The sequence below is a fragment of the Lycorma delicatula genome, chromosome 2 (assembly GCF_047948215.1).
Source record: "Lycorma delicatula isolate Av1 chromosome 2, ASM4794821v1, whole genome shotgun sequence".
Taxonomy (NCBI): domain Eukaryota; kingdom Metazoa; phylum Arthropoda; class Insecta; order Hemiptera; family Fulgoridae; genus Lycorma; species Lycorma delicatula.
In genome coordinates, this window is record NC_134456.1 from 110,430,159 (window position 1) to 110,436,182 (window position 6,024).

General features: G+C 28.8%; 1 pseudogene; it reads left to right on the top strand.

Annotated features, from left to right (window-relative positions):
- LOC142319931 (putative polypeptide N-acetylgalactosaminyltransferase 9) overlaps nt 1-315 on the top strand; it is a 28,829-nt pseudogene extending 28,514 nt beyond the window's left edge.
- Nucleotides 316-6,024: the final 5,709 nt, after the last annotated feature.

Here is a 6,024-nt window from a genome sequence, read left to right on the forward strand (position 1 = left end):
TGTACTATGTATCTAATATTTTTTACTGTGGAGTGAACAGTTATTGCTGATTATTTCTATGTAAAATAATATTTTAAGTTATATTTACTAAATAGGTGCGTAATCTTGGATATGGGGGCAAGACTTGAATTGATTCAGCAGCCAGAAAGGGTGATTTCCATAAACCAGTCGGATTATATCCGTGCCACAAAATGGGAGGAAATCAGGTGTGTGCATATTTACATGCATGTAAATGGTGATGACGATGATCCAGTTTTGATGTTTTTTTCTCATTTAATTACTTTTTTCAGTTGCTATAAGATGGCAGCAGTCAAAATGCAGCAGCAGCATTTCTAAGTGACTCAGTAATACTCTTTATATAAATATTATAATGTGCTTAGTTGGTTGTATTTTATGTGTTTACTTTTAATATTAATAACATACAATGTGATTCATGAAATTTTACTTTCACTACAGGAGTCATTTAAAAAAAAAAAATTATTTAAATATTTTATTTTTATAATTTTCCTTCAGAAATGAAATAATATATAAAAAAAATTTGGACTTATAGAACAAATTAATTGTTTTATATGTTATTTGATTTTTTTTTAAATTGGCCCTGGAACTATAAGTATTTTCTGAGAAAATTGTTATAAAACTTAAAAATTGATTAAAATAACAGGTATTTAAATTGATTATTAAATTTGGTTAATTTATAAATAAATTACTGAAATTTATGTTGGTCTTTATTCTGAGAAAATTAATATGTAAACAAAATCAAATGAAAAACAAATGCAGAAAATACTTTTATTTAGCATACTGATCTAAATTTGGTAGAATGTGTTTAAAAAAAAAAATATTAAAATTATATTATTGGGTGTTTTATTAGTAAAAGAACAGTATCTATCGTACTTTTACCGAATAAATATCTATTAGTAAATTATTTTCACTGAATGTAATGTAATATCTCTGTGTTAACTTACATTTTTACAACTACATCTTATTCATGTATAAATAAATCTTTTATTATAATTAGACCTTAATATAAAGATAAAATTAGGAATGAGTAGATTTGCCAACACAGATACATGCTGGGAACTGTCCCAGCATTTGCCTAGATGGATCAAGGGAAACCATGGTAAAACCTTAATCAGAACAGAATAAAAAAAATACATAAGCAATTGTAAAATAATAAAAAATATTCCTGATCAAATTCCATAAAAATAAATTAAAAATTTAAATGCTTGAAATAATATTAAACTATTACAAAATAGAAAATTCAGATGGTTTTAATGAAAGTTATTTGAGCACATATTATAATGTACATGTTAAATAGAATATACAACATTCAAGTTTTTTTAATTATTCTAATTAACCCTTTAAGAATCAGACTATATTTGGAGATATTTTAAAAAAATCCCATGCTTAAATGATTTTTTTTTGTCTTCAGTCATTTGACTGGTTTGATGCAGCTCTCCAAGATTCCCTATTTAGCACTTGTTGTTTCATTTCGATATACTCCCTACATCGTACATCCCTAACAATTTCTTTTACATATTCCAAATGTTGCCTGCCTGCACAATTTTTTCCTTCTACCTGACGACTATTCCAGGATGCCTTAATATGTGGCCTATAAGTCTGTCTCTTCTTTTAACTATATTTTTCCAAATGCTTCTTTCTTCATCGATTTGCCACAACACCTCTTCATTTATCATTTTATCCACCCATCTGATTTTAACATTCTCCTATAGCACCACATTTTGAGAGCTTCTAATCTTTTCTTCTCAGGTACTCCAATCATCCAAGTTTCGCTTCCATATAAAGCTACACTCCGAATATATACTTTAAAAAATGTTTTCCTGATGTTTAAATTCATTTTTGATGTAAACAAATTATATTTCTTACTGAAGGCTCATTTTCCCACTGCTATTTAGCATTTTATATCGCTCCTGCTTCGTCCATCATTAGTAATTTTACTTTCTAAATAACAAAATTCTTTTACTTCCATAATCTTTTCTCTTCCTATTTTTACATTCAGTGGTCTATCTTCATTATTTCTACTACATTTCATTCCTTTCATTTTGTTCTTGTTTATTTTCATGCAGTAGTTTTTGCGTAGGACTTCATCCATGCCATTCATCGTTTCTTCTACATCTTTTTTAGTCTCAGCTAGAATTACGTTATCATCAGCAAATCGTAGCATCTTTATCTTTTCACCTTGTACTGTTACTCTAGATCTAAATTGTTCTTTAACATCATTAACTGCTAGTTCTGCGTAAAGATTAAAAAGTAACGGGGATAGAGATCCTTGTCAAACTCCCTTCTTTATTACAGCTTCTTTCTTATGTTCTTGAATTATTACTGTTGTTGTTTGATTCCTGTAAATGTTAGCAATTGTTCTTCTATATCTGTATTTGAACCCTAATTTTTTTTTAAAATGCTGAACATTTTATTCCAGTCTTAAATTATTTTTGGTAAAAAAAAACTGAACATTTTATTCCAGTCTTAAATTATTTTTGGTAAAAAAAACTGCACACTGCCTTATGGTGACTTGTTTGTAAACTAGTGGTCAAAATTTATGAATCTTTTTATTATTGATACTTATTAGCTTTTTTTAAATTGTTGGAAAGCCAACTAGAAATATTTTTTATGGTCATATCTTATTCAAAAAATTTTCTAAAGATTAATGAACCCCAAAAAAAAATAAATAAAAAATAAATGAAAAAATTAGTTTCAAGTCACAACTCGAAAATCAAGAAACTATTTTACTATAGGAATCATGACTTTTAGAATTGTTGTACTGTTTTGTGCTAAACCTGAAAATTTCATGATTTTTGGCAAGAAATAGATAAATTTTAGTCAAATTTGTAAATTTTGTTTAGAAATTTTTACTTTTTGTTAAATTTTTTAGAACTGTCTGTACACAAATCACTATCAGGTTGAACATTCTTAAGTTCCCAATCAATTTCACTCGGTGGTCAAAATGTATCTCACATTTTGCCTATTATAGCAACTCGTTAATAAATATTCCCTGAAAAAAGAAAACTAAACACTAAGATGAAATAAGTATAATATTACGATTTGAACGTCACAAAAAACTAAAAACAATAAGCATGCAATGTTCTCGGCTCATCTACGTACTATACAACATGACAATAAATACAGGATTGTAAAAAAACGAAATAAATAAATAAAGCATTCCTTTTCACCATGAACAAACTGTGGTTTCATGGCTGACTAAAAACAATAACAAACGAATGACATTTACATATTACGCAACAAATAATTGAATGTTCTGTAAAAATAAAAACATTAATAGCTGTTCAAAATAATTATTTTTGTTTACAATCTGAATATTAATTGTCATATGTGACTTTAAACAACAACAAAGGTACCCTCTATCAAGTGGACTGCCATGTCTCCATGATAACCAAACATGCGATCTGTCCAAACGTTATTTTGACACTTAACAAAATTTTGCCATTCATCTTTCTTGCATAAAATAAGATTGAGGCAAAATTGTCAGTTGGTCTTTTTAACATAAAACTAAACCTGACAAAAAAAAACATGCAGTGCTCTTCAAAGGACTATGTTGTCAACATGATAATAATATTTTTGTAAAAGAAAAAAAAATTACTTTTATAAATTGGTTGTAGATGTTTTTGGTTCAGAAATTTATTAAAAATAACAGAAACTTATGCCTTTTCTTATAAGCCAAAGTGTTATGTTGAGTTATATGAAAACACTTCCTTTTGTCTGATTAGATTAGAACTGGATAATATTATTTTCTTAAAAATAAGTGATCATTCTTTTTTAGCAACGATTGCTTATATTTATAAATATAAGCAAAGGATAAGTTGAACAATTTTAATTTTCTAAATATGGGACAACACACACTTCTTCATACTTATGGACCCTGATGATTTGACTGCACGTTTGCGTCTTGAAAATTCATTGTGACTTTTTTGAGTGAGGCTCAAGAGATAATATTATACTTTAGCGTGAGATGTACGTAACCTTAGCATTTTTTGAAGGTGTTCAGATACTAAATGTTACTTTACTTACACTTTACAATTGTTATTATGGATTACTTAATATAGTTTTAAATATTAAAGCACACTCAGTGCAACTGGAGTACTATTAAAAATAATTTTTCAGTTCATTTTCATCAATATTTGTATTTAAATGTATTTAGGTTTAAACCAATTATTATTCTTGGCTGGTTAAATATTTATTAATAATGTTTTTTGTTTTGATTTATTTATATCAATTGTCTTAGAATTAAAAACAGATAAATTTTGTTAAAAAGTTTATTTATTTATTTGTAATTTAACAAATTTAGTGAAAACTAAACAACAACATGTTTTTTTTCTAATAGAAAAACTTCTAAGTATTAATAAAAATTTTTAGTTAAGCTCAAAATTTTGTTTTACTATAATTTTCTTAGAAAGTATATTAGGTATAGTTATGGAACTATTTAAAAGAATCATTAAAATATCAGAATAAAATCATTAGGTTTGCCATTTATTATATGTTTCAAGAATTTGAATCTAGCATTATTACTTTATCTTTAGACTAGAATTAGGGTGAAAATTTTCAATAGCTATGCAAGCATTTTCAAACATATTTTTATGCGATGAATTTTTTACTTCAAATGATTTCCATGAATGCATTCTTGGAATGGATGTAACATTTCATGAATCATATGTATATAATAATATATATGTGAGGTGTGTTCAAAATAAAAATCTCTAGTACAATTATTTTATCGGTATAAAAAAACACAGAAAAAATTCCAAATTGTTTACACTTCCTGGTAATTAGTCACTTCACATAAGATCCTACAGATCCAAATAATTTTATATATATATTTTTGTAATCTCTCGTAATTCCTAACTTCTTTTACGACTTTGAATATCTTCTAGCTCTTCTATAAAGGGCACTAGGAAAGTTTTGCAATACAAACTTATTTTTTTTATAACTCTTTAAAATAATTTCTACCACACATTACACAATTTTCCACCCTTCGTAACCAGTCTTCAAAGAAACCCTAAAATGTTTCATCAGTGATCTGAGCACACTCATTGTCCCAAGCCCTTAGGAGGTCATAATCGCTCATAAAATCCCTCCCTTTCAGTCAATTTTTCACTCATGGCGGTGGGGGGGGGGGGGACAGAGCACTCACACAGAGTGAGGTCAGAACTGAAGGGAGGATGCTCTAACAGTTTTATTCCAGTTCTGGACAAATGTTCAGAGCAAACTTTGGAGTGGTATGCTGGAGGGTTATTATAGTGAAGAAACAATGTGTCCATCCTTGAGTTTGGATGCAGATTCTTGAGAGCTTTGTCAATGCTAGACAGGCTTTCTCTGTTACTAATTCCCTGTAACTATCTTCTAAATTTCTGACACAACATAATCTAATATTCTTATCATACTTAAAATTAAAGCCTTCTTCTTCACCAATTGGATTTTTCAACAACCATGGGGGGGGGTCTCTTCAACTTTCAACCCTTACACTTTGTTCTGAGCCTTGGTTGCGCCATCATTATAGTACAGCCAAGTTTCATACTGTCACAATACTATTTACATAGAAGTTTTCCTATTTTCAGACTTTTTCAGCATTTCACGATACCGTGAAACACAGTAATGCCATTTGATTGTCAGTTAAGTTACGTAGCATCCAAAGGGTACAAAACTTTCTAATCTGAATGCAATCTCACAAAATGCATGAACTGCTGATGTATTAATACCTAAGGACATCTTTAATTGGTGATAGACCACACACCTGTCTCAAACATTTTTCATATTGCAGCAATGTTTCCCTCTGTCACAGACAAAGATGGTCGACCTGACCTTGAAGTGTCCTTCAGGCTGAAATTTCTTCTTTCAATCTCTCTGTACCATCTAAATATTGTACAAAGAAGGCAGTCTTCTCCAAGCACAGGAGTCATTTCCTCTAAACACCTATCAACACTTAACCTACAAATAAAATTGCTCAGAATTCAGTATTCGACCACAGCGACATTACTATCTCTTTTCACAAAC